The 19,858-nt window shown below is 40.2% G+C and overlaps 1 pseudogene; it reads left to right on the top strand.

Annotated features, from left to right (window-relative positions):
• The first annotated feature begins 12,640 nt into the window (after positions 1-12,640).
• LOC119533932 lies at positions 12,641-19,126 on the top strand (annotated as a pseudogene).
• The last annotated feature ends 732 nt before the right edge of the window (positions 19,127-19,858 follow it).

Here is a 19,858-nt window from a genome sequence, read left to right as displayed (position 1 = left end):
TTTACTAATTCATCATCATGTTACAGGGGTATCCTAATGTTCCCCAAACCACTGGACACCCAATAACTTCACTGAGGAAGCAGGCACCTGTTTTTTCTATCCCTGGCACACTTGTCTTACCAAGGTACCTGGAGTACTTCCTATTTCCTGCTTTCCAGGTCCTAGCAGCCTGCTATCAATATGTAGGCCCACTGTTAGGTCTTGTGGGATGGAAAGATGGTCAAGGTCCCTGTTGGCTACATTGTGACTCTAAGCAGAGTTGATGTAACTCAGAGGCAAGACAATGAAGCTGTCCCTGACAAGTAAAAGTAAATTGTTCTTAATATCTTCATGCTTTTTGGTATTGAGACAAAAACATCCATTAAATCAATATATGTAGAGCTACATACATTTATTTGCCCAAGTAAAGACACAGCTGGAGTAGCATCTGTAACTGGAATCACATGATTATTAACTAAAATCCATTGTCATTCCTTAAGACCCATCTGCCTTTATCACTAAGTCAGTGGAGACTTAAATTAACATGCATTTGGAATACCCACCTTTGCAACTTTTAAGTCTTTAATGATGGCTCTCATTTCTGAGGTTTCTCCAGGAATGTGGTAGTTTTAATTTACTCATTTGATAAGGAGGGAGTATCCATTCTACCCTAAGAGCCCTTACTCTAGCGGACAGGGTGCTAACCTGAAGATTGAGCCATGTTCTAAGTATATCCATTCCTAACAGGCATTCAAAATATGTGAAATAGCTACCAGATGAGTTCTGAGAGGTTCCCCATTGAGCTAATGAAGCAGAAAATACTATCTATCACCTTTTCCACCAGCTCTCTATTCTCAGAAGTGGACCTGTGTTGCATTCTGGGTGACCAGAAATTATTTTAAATTCAGACCCACCCAATATCTAAAATAACTCTAAAAAAACATGAGCATTACCATGTCCACATCAAATAGTTTTCCAGATAAATGGCTTCACATGCTTTGGGGGAAGCTAAAGGGAAATTTCACATCACAAATAAGGCAATTCTTGGCAGGATACCAAGAAGCTCCTAACACGAAAGGGAAACAGAGATCTACACTCAGCAAATGGGCAGGCTGGTGATCAGAATCGTTCACCCCAAAGCAGCACCCTGGTTAGGGAGCTGATAATGGCTGCAGCCACCAGCTCTGCTGCCAGGGCCAGAGCTCTGTCTCCCTGGAATAAATTCCTAACTCCTCCTGCTTCTGTGTACCTCATCCCACACTCCAAGTCCAAATCTTACACATATGAATGACCAAGCTTAAGGCACTGCTAGGGCTTGTGGGAGGAAAAGAATATCATACTTTCAGCTTCTGTTGTGGAGTCAGGTCCTAGTTTCCACCCAGACTCACATGTAGCTATGGATTCTCCAAAAGTAAGAAAGAATTTTAAATTTGGGGTTGTAAGAAAGACGGTTGCAAACACTGACCACAAGCAACATAAGTGAGATAGAATCAGTATCAGAGTAATGAATTGTAGGAATCATCTGGGCAACAGGAGCCTGGGGAGGTTTTCTGGCAAAGGTATGATCTGCTCCTTCTCTATTCCCTCCTTGCAGGAATATTCAATATAGTGGGACTCAAATAGCGAGGGGAAGCTGGAATCTAACACCAAAGTCTATGTGTATAAGTAACTACCTGGATTATGAACCAGAGACCACCTGATCTGTGCTCACATGATCTACCTGTGAGTCACTGTTGTTATCTAAAAAGCACCTTTCCACCTGGGAGCCATACCAAGAATTCTAACAATCATCTCCATGGTTTTCCAGGAAACCTGGAAGGTCTGCCCTCTGCAAGTCTTCCTACCAAGTCCTTCCCACAGTCTCACTCCTCTGCCCATTAGGAGCCGTCTCTGTCCGTAGCCTCGTGTCCTTCCTGCAATCCATCCTTTCCAGGGAGCACCAACTGTGATATGCATAGATGTTTACATGAAATGCCCTTTAGAATCATCTCATATAGTCTTCTCCAAAATATGTCCAGCTGTCAGAATCACCCAGCATGTGGTGGGTTAGAGGAGTAAGAGTAATAGGAGAGAACGATTTGTTTTTAAAATAAAATGTATGCAGCCCCCTCCTCAGACCTATGACATCAGAATCGCTGGGGCTGAGGCAGTACATAGGTGATTCTAATGCTCAATAATGTTTCACAGCCACTGATTTATTCTGCTTCCCCAACTTCTTGCCTATGTTACTTACTTTAAAAAAAAATAGTAAATGAGAGCACTGACCCAATATACACATTAATCATATGGTCATGTCTAAAACCTGCATTTCTAGTGGGGGAATTTTTTCCAAGAAACCCTTGTCTGAGTCAGGAGATGACTGTTCCTCCTTTTTAGCCCCTCTCCTTTCCTCCTCCTCTTCCTCTCCAGTCAGCTGAGCCCCTCCAGACCAAATGCACCATATTAAAAAGCTACTTCATACGCTGGTTGGAGGCTGAGGAGAGCTATGCTGAGTTACATGGAGAGGAAAAGCTAACACATTGTGTAAAGTCACTAAGCAGTAACTCGATAGGAAGAACCTAGATTTGAACCAAGGATTGCTCGACCTGCAGTCAAATATTCTACCCCCCACTCCTGAGCTATATGCCCATAACCAGCACAAGTTTCTAACTAGCATAATTTGATTATGTTGCAATACACAATTAGCCTACAGCAAATTTTGAAATCATCATTCATTCTTGGGGAACCCTGGGAGCCTGCAGAACGGCACCCCTTCAGTCTGGTGTCCTGTGGCCAGCAACCTACGCTTTACTTCCCACAGAACTGTTTGCTTCTTGTTGGGTAGTTCCTCTACAAACTGTTTCAGCTGCTACTGCTGTTTTTGGTCTATTCAAAATTAGTCACTATCTGTCCGCTGACTTTCCATTTTCCAAAATTTAGTTGATATCTCTTGCCTGGTACTGTCTTCTCTCCTAGTCTTCTAGCATATTTAAGTGAATATAGTTCTCTTTGTATATTTAAGTGAAAACATGCACATAAATTTAAAAATAAGATAAATCTAGCAGACAGATCTATATTTTAGTGGGGGAAACATATTTTTTTTCTCAGAACTTAAAATCTCTAACTGTATTTCAAATCTCCAGAGCCTCAAATCTACTATGTGCTCTGTTAAATTTATGATTTTTAAAAAACATAAATACTCATGTATTAAATAAAGGATTACCATAATCAGATTTCAAAATTAAGGACTATTCAAAACATATATTTTCTCATTGTTATTAAATTATGTAATTCCTTCCTTTACTATTTGAGTGCTATATAAAAAAATAAGTTGTAGCTGAGAAGTAGAATCTAAAGTAAACATAAAATCCATAGTAAACATGGTAAACATAACCTTTTACCTGTAATGACCCTTGAATCATGTCATTAAAATTTGTCACCATTAGATAAAATGAGAACTTGAATAAAGTTGCTTACTAATATTTTATACCATTATAAAATAAATATTTTTTAAGTGCTGAAGAAAAATAACTTCTAACCTAGCACTTCAAACCCTGGTATAGTAATATTTAAGAGTGCAAGCAAAATAAAGATAATTTCAGTTGTACAAAACCTAAGAGCATTTATTACAACAGAACCACACTAAACTAACAACCTAAAGGAGAAAAAAGGAAAATGGATACTAGAGAGAAACTAGGATGTGTGAAGTTGATGACTCCCAAATTTTATCTTCAGCCTTACTTATCTCCTGAACTATAGGCTCATATCAAGTGCTTACATGGTATCTTCATTTAGAAATCTAATAGGTGTCTCAGACTGAACATGGAGAGAAGAGAATAATTAATTCTCACCTCAAAACCCATTTTTACCCATTGAAGTAAATGGCACTATTTTCCCTCTGACTAAGGTCAAAAACCTGGAGGTCATTGTTGATTCATCTCATTCTTTTACATTACGTTCTGTTACAAATTTAACCCCAAATCATGTTGGTTCAACTTTAGGATATATCTGACTCTGACCACTTATCATTATTACTGCTTCCACTGCTATAACTAAGGTACTTAACCTGGTAAGTAGAATCTATCATAAACCTACAACAAATACAATACTTAATGAAGAAACGTGAGAAGCAGTTATATTAAATTCAGAAACAAGGATGCCCATTATTACCCTTATGATTCAACATTGTACTGGAGATCCTAGCCTCTAGAATAAGATAAGAAAGAAAAGTAGGGGGCAAAAAAAAAAGAATGAGGATTGAAAAGAGATGCATTGTCCTTGTTTGCAGATATTATGAATACCAACATTGAGACAAATTATTAGAAGTACCATGATAACTCGGCAAGATTACTGAATGAAAAATCAACATACAAAAATTAGTATCATTCCTCATACACCAGCAGTAGCCAGATAGATAATCCTATTCATAGGAAAAATAGAAATTATAAAGTAACTAGAAAAAAAATAATAAATGTGTAAGTTCTTTACGGACAAAATTATAAAATATTATGGAAGTGCAAGATGGCGGACTGGTGAGCTGTATGTGTTAGTTACTCCTCCAGGAAAGTAGGTAGAAAGCCAGGAACTGCGTGGACTGGACACCACAGAACAATCTGATTTTGGGCATACTTCATACAACACTCATGAAAACGTAGAACTGCTGAGATCAGTGGAATCTGTAAGTTTTTGCGGCCAGGGGACCCGCGCCCCTCCCTGCCACGCTCAGTCCCGTGGGAGGAGGGGCTGTCAGCTCCGGGAAAGAGAAGGGAGAACTGCAGTGGCAGCCCTTATCGGAAACTCATTCTACTGATCCAAACTCCAACCATAGATAGACTGAGACCAAACACCAGAGAATCTGAGAGCAGCCAGCCCAGCAGAGAGGAGACAGGCATAGAAAAAAAACAACACGAAAAACTCCAAAATAAAAGCGGAGGATTTTTGGAGTTCTGGTGAACATAGAAAGGGGAAGGGCCCTGAGGCGCATATGCAAATCCCGAAGAAAAGCTGATCTCTCTGCCCTGTGGACCTTTCCTTAATGGCCCTGGTTGCTTTGTCTCTTAGCATTTCAATAACCCATTAGATCTCTGAGGAGGGCCCTTTTTTTTTTTTTTTTAATACTTTTTTCTTTTTCTAAAACAATTACTCTAAGAAGCCCAATGCAGAAAGCTTCAAAGACTTGCAATTTGGGCAGGTCAAGTCAAGAGCAGAACTAACAGAGCTCTGAGGCAAAAGGCAATAATCCAGTGGCTGAGAAAATTCACTAAACACCACAACTTCCCAAGAAAAGGGGGGTGTCCGCTCACAGTCATCATCCTGGTGGACAGGAAACACTCCGGCCCATCGCCAGCCCCATAGCCCAGAGCTGCCCCAGACAACCCAGTGTGACGGAAGTGCTTCAAATAACAGGCACACACCACAAAACTGGGCGAGGACATTAGCCTTCCCTGCAACCTCAGCTGATTGTCCCAGAGTTGGGAAGGTGGAGCAGTGTGAACTAACAAAGCCCCATTCAGCCATCATTTCAGCAGACTGGGAGCCTCCCTACACAGCCCAGCAGCCCAGAACTGCCCTGGGGGGACGGTACTCACCTGTGACATAGCACAGTCATCCCTCAACAGAGGACCCGGGGTACACAGCCTGGAAGAGGGGCCCACTTGCAAGTCTCAGGAGCCATACGCCAATACCAAGGACTTGTGGGTCAGTGGCAGAGACAAACTGTGGCAGGACTGAACTGAAGGATTAGACTATTGCAGCAGCTTTAAAACTCTAGGATCACCAGGGAGATTTGATTGTTAGGGCCACCCCCCCTCCCTGACTCCCCAGAAACACGCCCCATATACAGGGCAGGCAACACCAACTACACACGCAAGCTTGGTACACCAATTGGACCCCAAAAGACTCACTCCCCTACTCACCAAAAAGGCTAAGCAGGGGAGAACTGGCTTGTGGAGAACAGGTGGCTCGTGGATCCCACCTGCTGGTTAGTTAGAGAAAGTGTACTCCACGAAGCTGTAGATCTGATAAATTAGAGATAAGGACTTCAATTGGTCTACAAATCCTAAAAGAACCCTATCAAGTTCAGCAAATGCCACGAGGCCAAAAACAACAGAAAATTATAAAGCATATGAAAAAACCAGACGATATGGATAACCCAAGCCCAAGCACCCAAATCAAAAGACCAGAAGAGACACAGCACCTAGAGCAGCTACTCAAAGAACTAAAGATGAACAATGAGACCATAGTACGGGATACAAAGGAAATCAAGAAGACCCTAGAAGAGCATAAAGAAGACATTGCAAGACTAAATAAAAAAATGGATGATCTTATGGAAATTAAAGAAACTGTTGACCAAATTAAAAAGATTCTGGACACTCATACTACAAGACTAGAGGAAGTTGAACAACGAATCAGTGACCTGGAAGATGACAGAATGGAAAATGAAAGCATAAAAGAAAGAATGGGGAAAAAATTGAAAAACTCGAAATGGACCTCAGGGATATGATAGATAATATGAAACGTCCGAATATAAGACTCATTGGTGTCCCAGAAGGGGAAGAAAAGGGTAAAGTTCTAGGAAGAGTATTCAAAGAAATTGTTGGGGAAAACTTCCCAAATCTTCTAAACAACGTAAATACACAAATCATAAATGCTCAGCAAACTCCAAATAGAATAAATCCAAATAAACCCACTCCGAGACATATTCTGATCACACTGTCAAACACAGAAGAGAAGGAGCAAGTTCTGAAAGCAGAAAGAGAAAAGCAATTCACCACATACAAAGGAAACAGCATAAGACTAAGTAGTGACTACTCAGCAGCCACCATGGAGGCAAGAAGGCAGTGGCACGATATATTTAAAATTCTGAGTGAGAAAAATTTCCAGCCAAGAATACTTTATCCAGCAAAGCTCTCCTTCAAATTTGAGGGAGAGCTTAAATTTTTCACAGACAAACAAATGCTGAGAGAATTTGCTAACAAGAGACCTGCCCTACTGGAGATACTAAAGGGAGCCCTACAGACAGAGAAACAAAGACAGGACAGAGAGACTTGGAGAAAGGTTCAGTACTAAAGAGATTCGGTATGGGTACAATAAAGGATATTAATAGACAGAGGGGGAAAATATGACAAACATAAACCAAAGGATAAGATGGCTGATTCAAGAAATGCCTTCACGGTTATAACGTTGAATGTAAATGGATTAAACTCCCCAATTAAAAGATATAGATTCGCAGAATGGATCCAAAAAAATGAACCATCAATATGTTGCATACAAGAGACTCATCTTAGACACAGGGACACAAAGAAACTGAAAGTGAAAGGATGGAAAAAAATATTTCATGCAAGCTACAGCCAAAAGAAAGCAGGTGTAGCAATATTAATCTCAGATAAAATAGACTTCAAATGCAGGGATGTTTTCAGAGACAAAGAAGGCCACTACATACTAATAAAAGGGGCAATTCAACAAGAAGAAATAACAATCGTAAATGTCTATGCACCCAATCAAGGTGCCACAAAATACATGAGAGACACACTGGCAAAACTAAAGGAAAGCAATTGATTTTTCCACAATAATTGTGGGAGACTTCAACACATCACTCTCTCCTATAGATAGATCAACCGGACAGAAGACCAATAAGGAAATTGAAAACCTAAACAATCTGATAAATGAATTAGATTTAACAGACATATACAGGACATTACATCCCAAATCACCAGGATACACATACTTTTCTAGTGCTCACGGAACTTTCTCCAGAATAGATCATATGCTGGGACATAAAACAAGCCTCAATAAATTTAAAAAGATTGAAATTATTCAAAGCACATTCTCTGACCACAATGGAATACAATTAGAAGTCAATAACCATCAGAGACTTAGAAAATTCACAAATACCTGGAGGTTAAACAACACACTCCTAAACAATCAGTGGGTTAAAGAAGAAATAGCAAGAGAAATTGCTAAATATATAGAGGCGAATGAAAATGAGAACACAACATACCAAAACCTATGGGATGCAGCAAAAGCAGTGCTGAGGGGGAAATTTATAGCACTAAACGCATATATTAAAAAGGAAGAAAGAGCCAAAATCAAAGAACTAGTGGATCAACTGAAGAAGCTAGAAAATGAACAGCAAACCAATCCTAAACCAAGTAGAAGAAAAGAAATAACAAGGATTAAAGCAGAAATAAATGACATAGAGAACAAAAAAACAATAGAGAGGATAAATATCACCAAAAGTTGGTTCTTTGAGAAGATCAACAAGATTGACAAGCCCCTAGCTAGACTGACAAAATCAAAAAGAGAGAAGGCCCATATAAACAAAATAATGAATGAAAAAGGTGACATAACTACAGATCCTGAAGAAATTAAAAAAATTATACGAGGATATTATGAACAACTGTATGGCAACAAACTGGATAATGTAGACGAAATGGACAATTTCCTGGAAACATATGAACAACCTAGACTGACCAGAGAAGAAATAGAAGACCTCAACCAACCCATCACAAGCAAAGAGATCCAATCAGTCATCAAAAATCTTCCCACAAATAAATGCCCAGGGCCAGATGGCTTCACAGGGGAATTCTACCAAACTTTCCAGAAAGAACTGACACCAATCTTACTCAAACTCTTTCAAAACATTGAAGAAAATGGAACACTACCTAACTCATTTTATGAAGCTAACATCAATCTAATACCAAAACCAGGCAAAGATGCTACAAAAAAGGAAAACTACCGGCCAATCTCCCTAATGAATATAGATGCAAAAATCCTCAACAAAATACTTGCAAATCGAATCCAAAGACACATTAAAAAAATCATACACCATGACCAAGTGGGGTTCATTCCAGGCATGCAAGGATGGTTCAACATAAGAAAATCAATCAATGTATTACAATACATTAAAAACTCGAAAGGGAAAAATCAATTGATCATCGCAATAGATGCTGAAAAAGCATTTGACAAAATCCAACATCCCTTTTTGATAAAAACACTTCAAAAGGTAGGAATTGAAGGAAACTTCCTCAACATGATAAAGAGCATATACGAAAAACCCACAGCCAGCATAGTACTCAATGGTGAGAGACTGAAAGCCTTCCCTCTAAGATCAGGAACAAGATAAGGATGCCCGCTGTCACCACTGTTATTCAATATTGTGCTGGAAGTGCTAGCCAGGGCAATCCGGCAAGACAAAGAAATAAAAGGCATCCAAATTGGAAAAGAAGAAGTAAAACTGTCATTGTTTGCAGATGATATGATCTTATATCTAGAAAACCCTGAGAAATCGACGATACAGCTACTAGAGCTAATAAACAAATTTAGCAAAGTAGTGGGATACAAGATTAATGCACATAAGTCAGTAATGTTTCTATATGCTAGAAATGAACAAACTGAAGAGACACTCAAGAAAAAGATACCATTTTCAATAGCAACTAAAAAAATCAAGTACCTAGGAATCAACTTAACCAAAGATGTAAAAGACCTATACAAAGAAAACTACATAACTCTACTAAAAGAAATAGAAGGGGACCTTAAAAGATGGAAAAATATTCCATGTTCATGGATAGGAAGGCTAAATGTCATTAAGATGTCAATTCTACCCAAACTCATCTACACATTCAATGCAATCCCAACCAAAATTGCAACAACCTACTTTGCAGACTTGGAAAAGCTAGTTATCAAATTTATTTGGAAAGGGAAGATGCCTCGAATTGCTAAAGACACTCTAAAAAAGAAAAACGAAGTGGGAGGACTTACACTCCCTGACTTTGAAGCTTATTATAAAGCCACAGTTGCCAAAACAGCATGGTACTGGCACAAAGATAGACATATAGATCAATGGAATCGAATTGAGAATTCAGAGATAGACCCTCAGATCTACGGCCGACTGATCTTTGATAAGGCCCCCAAAGTCAGTGAACTGAGTCATGATGGTCTTTTCAACAAATGGGGCTGGGAGAGTTGGATATCCATATTCAAAAGAATGAAAGAGGACCCCTACCTCACCCCCTACACAAAAATTAACTCAAAATGGACCAAAGATCTCAATATAAAAGAAAGTACCATAAAACTCCTAGAAGATAATGTAGGAAAACATCTTCAAGACCTTGTATTAGGCGGCCACTTCCTAGACTTTACACCCAAAGCACAAGCAACAAATGAGAAAATAGATAAATGGGAACTCCTCAAGCTTAGAAGTTTCTGCACCTCAAAGGAATTTCTCAAAAAGGTAAAGAGGCAGCCAACTCAATGGGAAAAAATTTTTGGAAACCATGTATCTGACAAAAGACTGATATCTTGCATATATAAAGAAATCCTGCAACTCAATGACAATAGTACAGACAGCCCAATTATAAAATGGGCAAAAGATATGAAAAGACAGTTCTCTGAAGAGAAAATACAAATGGCCAAGAAACACATGAAAAAATGTTCAGCTTCACTAGCTATTAGAGAGATGCAAATTAAGACCACAATGAGATACCATCTAACACCGGTTAGAATGGCTGCCATTAAACAAACAGGAAACTACAAATGCTGGAGGGGATGTGGAGAAATTGGGACTCTTATTCATTGTTGGTGGGACTGTATAATGGTTCAGCCACTCTGGAAGTCAGTCTGGCAGTTCCTTAGAAAACTAGATATAGAGTTACCATTCGATCCAGCGATTGCACTTCTCGGTATATACCCGGAAGGTCGGAAAGCTGTGACACGAACAGATATCTGCACGCCAATGTTCATAGCAGCATTATTCACAATTGCCAAGAGATGGAAACAACCCAAATGTCCTTCAACAGATGAGTGGATAAATAAAATGTGGTATATACACACGATGGAATACTATGCGGCAGTAAGAAGGAACGATCTCGTGAAACATATGACAACATGGATGAACCTTGAAGACATAATGCTGAGCGAAATAAGCCAGGCACAAAAAGAGAAATATTATATGCTACCACTAATGTGAACTTTGAAAAATGTAAAACAAATGGCTTATAATGTAGAATGTAGGGGAACTAGCAATAGAGAGCAATTAAGGAAGGGGGAACAATAATCCAAGAAGAACAGATAAGCTATTTAACATTCTGGGGATGCTCAGGAATGACTATGGTCTGCTAATTTCTGATGGATATAGTAGGAACAAGTTCACAGAAATGTTGCTATATTAGGTAACTTTCTTGGGGTAAAGTAGGAACAGGTTGGAAGTTAAGCAGTTATCTTAGGTTAGTTGTCTTTTTCTTATTCCCTTGTTATGGTCTCTTTGAAATGTTCTTTTATTGTATGTTTGTTTTCTTTTTAACTTTTTTTTCATACAGTTGATTTAAAAAAGAAGGGAAAGTTAAAAAAAAAAAAATTAAAAACAAGGAAAAAAAAAGATGTAGTGCCCCCTTGAGGAGCCTGTGGAGAATGCAGGGGTATTGGCCTACCCCACCTCCATGGTTGCTAACATGACCACAGACATAGGGGACTGGTGGTTTGATGGGTTGAGCCCTCTACCATAAGTTTTACCCTTGGGAAGACGGTTGCTGCAAAGGAGAGGCTAGGCCTCCCTATGGTTGTGCCTAAGAGCCTCCTCCCGAATGCCTCTTTGTTGCTCAGATGTGGCCCTCTCTCTCTGGCTAAGCCAACTTGAAAGGTGAAATCACTGCCCTCCCCCCTACGTGGGATCAGACACCCAGGGGAGTGAATCTCCCTGGTAACGTGGAATATGACTCCCGGGGAGGAATGTAGACCCGGCATCGTGGGACGGAGAACATCTTCTTGACCAAAAGGGGGATGTGAAAGGAAATGAAATAAGCTTCAGTGGCAGAGAGATTCCAAAAGGAGCCGAGAGGTCACTCTGGTGGGTACTCTTACGCACAATTTAGACAACCCTTTTTAGGTTCCAAAGAATTGGGGTAGCTGGTGGTGGATACCTGAAACTATCAAACTACAACCCAGAACCCATGAATCTCGAAGACAATTGTATAAAAATGTAGCTTATGAGGGGTGACAATGGGATTGGGAAAGCCATAAGGACCACACTCCACTTTGTCTAGTTTATGGATGGATGAGTAGAAAAATAGGGGAAGGAAACAAACAGACAAAGGTACCCAGTGTTCTTTTTTACTTCAATTGCTCTTTTTCACTCTAATTATTATTCTTGTTATTTTTTTTGTGTGCTAATGAAGGTGTCAGGGATTGATTTAGGTGATGAATGTACAACTATGTAATGGTACTGTAAACAATCGAAAGTACGATTTGTTTTGTATGACTGCGTGGTATGTGAATATATCTCAATAAAATGAAGATAAAAAAAAAAAAGTGGGGGATTTCAAACTTGGTACAAAAAGACAATCGCATAACCATTAAGCTCTGTAAGAGAGAGACCAGAATACTTAATACCCAGGATGCCAGCAGCAGAAGAACAGAGAGCTGTGGGTTCATGACGACTGTGTAGTGCAGGGGGTGACAGATGGCCACGAAGCAGTCATAGGCCATTGCAGCCAGGAGGAAGTTGTCCAATCCTCCAAAAAGAATAGAAAAGTACATCTGGGTGAGGCAGTTTCCATACGTTATGATTTTGCTCTCTGTCTGGATAGTTAGCAGCATCTTTGGGACAGTGGTGGAGGTGAAACAGATATCCGTAAAAGACAGGTTAGAGAGGAAGAAGTTCATGGGTGTGGGCAGGTGTGAGTCAGAGATGATGGTCAGCATGATGAGGAGGTTCCCCATGAAGGTGACCAGGTACATTGTCAGGAACATCCCAAAGAGGAGGGTCTGCACTTCAGCATCTTCTGAGAGTCCCAGGAGGATAAATTCTGAAACACAGGTTTGGTTTTCTGATTCCATGCAGCTGGTGAAACTGCTGGAAAAGAGCCCGAACAATGCAAAGTTAACCACAGGCAGTGGTCAGCAAATTGACATAAACTCTCTGGCTATGTGTTAAGCTCATTAAATTAATTATTTGTATTTATTATATATAGATCCGAAGACCTTTAAATAAAAACACCAGGAAAACCAAAAAAAAAAAAAAAAAAAAAAAAAAAATTATGGAAGAGAGGTAGCTTCTTAGACCTTACACCCAAAGCACAAGCGAGGAAAGAAAACATAGAAAAATAGGAACTCCTCAAAATCAAAAGCTTCCATGCCTCAAAAAAATTTGTCAAAAATGTAAAGAGGCAGCCAACTCAATGGGAGAAAATATTTGGAAACATATATCTGATAGGAGACTGATATCCTGCATATATAAAGAAATACAACAACTCAACAATAATACAAACAGACCAATTATAAAATGGGCAAAAGATATGAAAGGTATTTTTCCAAAGAGAAAGTACAAATGGTTAAAAAAACACATGAAAATTGTTCACCTTCACTAGCTATTAGGGAAATGCAAATCAAAAACAATGAGATACCATCTCATACCAATAAGAATGGCTGCCATTAAACAAACAGGAAACAACAAGTGCTGGAGAGGATGTGGAGAAATTGGAACTCTTATTCATTGCTGCTGGGAATGTATAATGGTACAGCTGCTGTGGAAGACAGTTTGACGGCTTCTCAGAAAACTAGATACTGAATTACCCTATGATCTGGCAATTCCACTTCTCAGCATATACCCAGAAGATTTGAAAGCAGTGACACAAACAGACATTTGTACACCAATGTTCATAGTGGCATTGTTCACAATTGCCAAGAGATGGAAACAATCTAAGTTTCCTTCAACAGACAAGTGGATAAACAAAATGTGGTAGATACATACGATGGAATACTATGCAGCAGTAAAAACGAACAAGGTCCTGAAACATATGGTTACATGGATGAACCTTGAAGATATCATGCTGAGTGAAATAAGCCAGACACAAAAGGAGAGATATTGTATGTTACTACTTCCATGAACTCCCTGAACAATGTAAAATCAATGTCTTATAATGTAGAATATTGGGGACCTAGTGATAGACAGAAGCTATGGAGGGGGAATGATAATCTAGTATGTTCAGATATGTCAATGATTGTGAATTCAAAAGTATGGGAATGTATAGGGGTGATCATTGTTTGTTAATGGGATTATAAGTATCAGAGCTCTATTGAAGGTGAATAGGATTGAAAGGGCTTGTTTAAAGGCATGTTTCCCACAGATCAGCACTACAAATATACATAGGTGTTTGCATGATCTACTTCTAAGGTATGATGCTGGTACAGAGAGTTGACAACAGAATGGTAAAAGGAAAAAATCTACCTAAGCATATTAGAGACCATAATTAATAGGAATATCTTACTAGTACCACACAAATACTAGGGACAAATAATTAAGGGCCGAAAAGAGCTATGAGGTGTTTGGGGTCATGAGAATTGTTTAAAATGGAGAGTGATGAGGATTGTACAACTAAGTGATGATAATGCGAGATATGGATGGATTATTGTGGACATAACATATGCTATGTGAACTTAGGAACCCCTACTTTAAAAGTCAAGCCCTTGATCATGAGGCTTGCTCTGGTGAAACTTATGGTTCTAAAGGGGAGGCTAAGCCCACCTATAACTATGCCTAGGAGTCACTTCCAGAGAACCTCTATTGTTGCTCAAATGTGGACTTTCTCTCTCTAAGCCTAACTCTGCAAATGAATTCATCACCCTCCCCATAACATGGGACAGGACCCCCCAGGTGAGTGAGTCTCCCTGACGACGTGGAACCTGGATTCTGGGAGTAAGCCTGGCCCTGGCCTCAGGGGATTGGGAGTGCCTTTTTACCAAAAAGGGGAAAAGAAAGTCAACAAAATAAGGTTTTAGTAGCCAAGAGAATTCAAATAGAGTCAAGAGGCTGTCCTGGAGGTTACTCCTATGCAAGCTTCAGCTAGACATGCCAAATCTCCACAGTATGATAAGCCCAAGTCAACAGTAGTCCCCCAAACCCTAAAAAATACCCAGATCCCTATTTGAGACTCTATTCAAGTTTCACTCACTAAATTTATTCCTCAGAAATTTAAATCCTCAAGCGAACTCCTAAGTCCCAATACCCAGAGGCAAAAGCCTCTTCAAGAACATCAACCAGACGTGTTCCCTTTCTGCATAAAGTCGATAACCCTTTTCAACAAGAACAAGTTAGGGTGGTCACTGCTTAGACATCCCCAAGTTTGGGAAAGTGATTAAACTAGAGGAAGGGGTAGCAACAGACAAGATGGTATTTAACAAAGGATTATGAATACTGAATCTCTACATAATTTTCTTTTTCTTAGTTGCTAGAGTATTAGAATAGCTAGAAGAAAAGAATTGAAAAGGTGGAACTGTAACCCATGGCATCCTTTGAAATTTGTTCTACAGCTGCGTGTTAAATTGTAATTTGAAAGTTATCACCTTTTTGTATATGTTATATTTCACAGTAAGGAAATAACTGAAACTATGTTACTGTAACTCATAACACTTGTGGAAATTTCCTATATAACTACTTTTTAAATCATACTTTGAAAGATTTTATCTTTTTATATTTATGTTATATTTCACAATAAGGTAATAACTGAAACTGTGGAACTGTAACCCATAACATTCTTTTGAAATTTGCTCTTTGTTAAATTGCTCTTGGAAAGTTATCACTTCTATGTATATATGTTATATTCTACAATAAAAAATATGATTTAAAAAAGTTCACAGGAAAAATATTATGGAAGGACATAAAGGAAATCTGAATTAATGGAAATACATCAAATTCATGGATGAGAAACTTAATATTATAAAGATGTCAGTCCTCTCCAATTCAACATTTGGTTCAATGCAATGTCAGTAAAGGTTAAAAAGGATTTTAGCAGAACTTTGAAAAAACAACAAAATCAAGAACAGCAGGAGTATAAGAATAGCCATGACAATTTCAAATAAGAAACAAGAAGGCAGGACTCATTCTACCAGTTGGCAAAACATGTAAATTGTGAAGATAATTAAATCAGTGAAGCATTAGCATAGAAATAGGTACATAAATGAGTGGAAGAGGAAATATGATGCATTTACATCCAATGGATATGTGTAAACTTGGTATACCAAAGGACTGACTATATGACTAAATGTCCTGATTTGCTTGGGACAGTCTCAGTTTATGCTTGTAATCCTGGCAAAATATGAATAACAGCCATTTTCACTCTCAGAAGTGTCCTGGATGATAAGTTATATGGTCCCTATTCCGGTTTGCTAATGCTGCCATTATGCAAAATACTGGAAATGGTATTTTATAAAGGGGGTTTATTTGGTTACAAAGTGATAGTCTTAAGGCCACTAAGTGCCCAAGGTAAGGCATCAACAATCTGGTACCTTCACTGGGGAAAGGCCATTGGCATCCAGAAAACCTCTGTTAGCTGGGAAGACATGTGGGGGTAGGGGAGTAGACATACTAGTGTTGATTAGGTTGGAACCTTGTGATTGAGTGTTTCCATGGAGACGTGACTCAATCAACTGTGGGCAAGACCTTTGATTGGATAATTTCTATGGAAATTATTAAATCACTGGAGCCATATGAAGAGTAAATTATATGGAATAGGGACCATATAATTTATCATCCAGGACACTTCTGAGAGTGAAAAGGCTAATAGAGATTTTCTGGATGCCAATGGCCTTTCTCCAGTGAAGACACCCGATTGTTGATGCCTTACCTTGGCATCTGCTTGCTCCCAGGTTGCGTTTCAAAATGGCATTCTCCAAAATGTCAGTGTCGGCTTTCAACCACTGTCATCAAAATGTCTGTCTCAGCTGCAGTTTCCCAGTTCCTTCTATTTGTCAGCTCTTAATCTGGCCCCAGTGATTTAATTGAGACCCGCCCTGAATGTGTGGGGTAACACCTCCATGGAAATTATCTAAGCAAAGGTCTTGCCCACAGTTGATTGAGACACATCTCCATGGAAACACTCAATCACAAGGTTCCAACCTAATCAACACTAATAAGTCTACCCCCCACAAGACTTCATTAAAGAACATGGTGTTTTGGGGGACACAATATATCCAAACTGGTTTGAATGTATTATGTCCCCCAGAAAGAGCCGTATTCTTTGATGCAATCTTGTGGGGCAGACATATTAGTGGGGATTAAGTTGGAACATTTGGATTAGGTTGTTTGCATGGAAATGCACCCCACCCAACTGTAGGTGATAACTCTGATGAGATATTTCCATGGAGGCATGGCCCCACCCATTCAGGGTGGGCCTTGATGAGTGGAGCCATATAAATGAGCTGATGGGCAGAGGGACTCAGTGCAGCTGTGAGTGACATTTTGAAGAAGAGCTACAGCCAAGAAGGATGTTTGGAAGAAAGCACAGGAACCGCAGACGAGAGTGAGTTTGAAGACGGCCATTGAAAGCAGACTCTTGCTCCAGAGAAGCTGAGAGAGGACAAGTACCCCAAGTGCAACTAAGAGTGACATTTTTGAGGAACTGCAGCCTAGAGAGGAATGTCCTGGGAAACAGCCATTTTGAAACCAGAACTTTGGGAGCAGATGCCAGCCACGTGCCTTCCCAGCTAACAGAGGTTTTCCGGATGCCATTGGCCATCCTCCAGTGAAGGTACTCGATTATTGATGAGTTACCTTGGACACTTTATGGCCTTAAGACTGTAACTGTGTAGCCAAATAAACCCCCTTTTATAAAAGCCAATCCATCTCTGGTGTTTTGCATTCTGGCAGCACTAGCAAACTAGAATAGTCCCCCTCAATGTGATGAAAGTAGAATTATAAACTAGTGGGAAAACTACCAAATTATTCAATAAATGGTATTGAAATAACTGGTTTTCCATACAAAAACAAAAACAAAACAAAACAAAACAACAACTTATAATTCTTACCATACAGAAACGTAGATTCAGGATGAATTAAAGACCTAGGTGTGTGTGGGGGGGGGGCTTTAAAATTATTTAAATTAAAAATAGGAGACCTTCATACTCTCAGAGAAAGGAAGAATTTCTTAAACATCACAAAAGACAAACTTCTTCAAAAAAAGAGATCTATTTATCATCAAAATAGAAAATAAAATGTGATATTTCAAAATAAGTTAGAAGTAGGCTGCGACCGCCAAGGCGGAGCAGGTGAGGTGGAAGGTTGCATCCGTCTTGGGGCGGCTCTGACTCCCTGGGCGCTTCGAGACCCCCAGTTGGCCCCTCGGCAGTGTCGCGCCTCCCAGGCCAGTAGCCCCATCCCCGGCTGGAGCCCCCTCCCACTCCGCGGCCCGGCCTCACAGGGGTGCCCGAGCGAGCCCCAGGCGCCCCTTAGGACCCAGCCGGTGCCGGGATCAGCGGTTCTGGCGGGTCTCGGGACAGGTGAGCACAGTCCTGATACGGCAGCCCGGGCGGGTACAGGAGATCACGGCGCCCTCCGCAGGGGCGGAGAAGACCGCTTACAGGTGATTTCTGATTTTGATATGACCTTGAGCAGGTTTGCATATAATGGAAAGCGATGTCCTTCTCCTTACAATATTCTGGATAACAGCAGGATCATCAGTGAGGAGCCCCGCGAGGACTTCCGTGGGGAAAACTTGACGTGGACTAACGGCTCTTCTCTTCATGTGGACGTCCCAGCTAACGGTACTCCTTCACCACTGTTGCCCAACTGAAATCGACCCAAACCGGACCGTCAAAGAGAAGTTACCTTATAAGACGGAATGGTGGACTAAAGCACACACTCTCCTGTGCCAACAGAAAATTCAGAAGTTTCAGATAGCCCAGGTGGTTAGTGAGTCCAATGCAGTGCTTAGGAAGGGATACAAGACATTCTTCAACACACTGTACCATAACAACATTCCTCTTTTCATCTTTTCTGCCAGCATTGGTGATGTTCTAGAAGAAATTATCCAACAGATGAAAGTTTCCCATCCCAACATCCATATTGTGTCCAACTATATGGGTTTTGATGAGGATGGTTTCCTATGGGGATTCAAAGGCCAGCTCATACACACAAACGATAAGAATAGCTCCGTGTGTCAGAACTCCAGTTACTTCCAGAAGCTTCAGGGCAAAACAAGTTCATCCTGCTTGGAGATTCCATGGGGATCTCACTATGGCTGATGGGGTTCCCAGTGTGGAGAACATTCTCAAAATTGGCTTCCACTACATGGATTCCTGTGACATTGTGCTGGAGAAGGATGAGATGCTGGGCATAGTCAACGGGCTGCTGCAGCACATCCTGCCCCGGGAGGACCAGATGGAGATGCAGGGCTCCTGATTCCAATTCCTGCAGGCTCGGCCAGGCCTTGCAGGCTGTGAGGATGAGGGGAGCCTCACCCAGAGGCTGCTCTGCTGTGAGCACTGCTCTTCCTGGAGCACAGAGAAAAATCCAGAGGGGCCAGGAGCTGCTGGGCCCACGCCCCTCCTTCCTCCTTTCCCCCAGGGCTTTTCATTATGTCCACCAGAGACAGATGAAGCCCGGCCGGGTGGGAGGGCAGCTTTGTTCCAAATGAACTGGGAACCTGCCAGATCTTAGCACTCTTGGGATCATCTGGTCCAAAGGTTTTTTTTTGCATCAAAATTTTTAAACATCGGAACCTGTTCTTCAAACAAATCTAACATGTAAAGCAGACCAAAATAAAAGTGGGTCAAAATAAAAAATTTAAAAAACAGCTGAAAAATGAGTTAACTAGCTGGTTTTCAATGACGAGAAGTGTGATAACATTTACAGCCTTTCACCAAATCACCTTTATCTGGCTTAATGCCAGCTATCTTGAACCATAGGTCAGATTTCCAAATCTGGTGATTTCATTTCACATTCTTTATTTCTGCTAACTTTAATAATCATAAAGGTCATAAGGAATGGTAGCAAGTGTTTGCTGATCCTGACAGATAGTTCTGGGTATCCGTGTTAAATGAACCCAGAAATTAGATTTCTCACTAAAGATTTCTTTCAGCACTCACTCAGACACTAAACTAAGAAGCATATTATCCTTAAATCTGGGAGTTA

The sequence above is a fragment of the Choloepus didactylus genome, chromosome 5 (genome assembly GCF_015220235.1).
Source record: "Choloepus didactylus isolate mChoDid1 chromosome 5, mChoDid1.pri, whole genome shotgun sequence".
NCBI lineage: Eukaryota > Metazoa > Chordata > Mammalia > Pilosa > Megalonychidae > Choloepus > Choloepus didactylus.
This window is presented reverse-complemented; position numbering and strand designations above follow the sequence as displayed.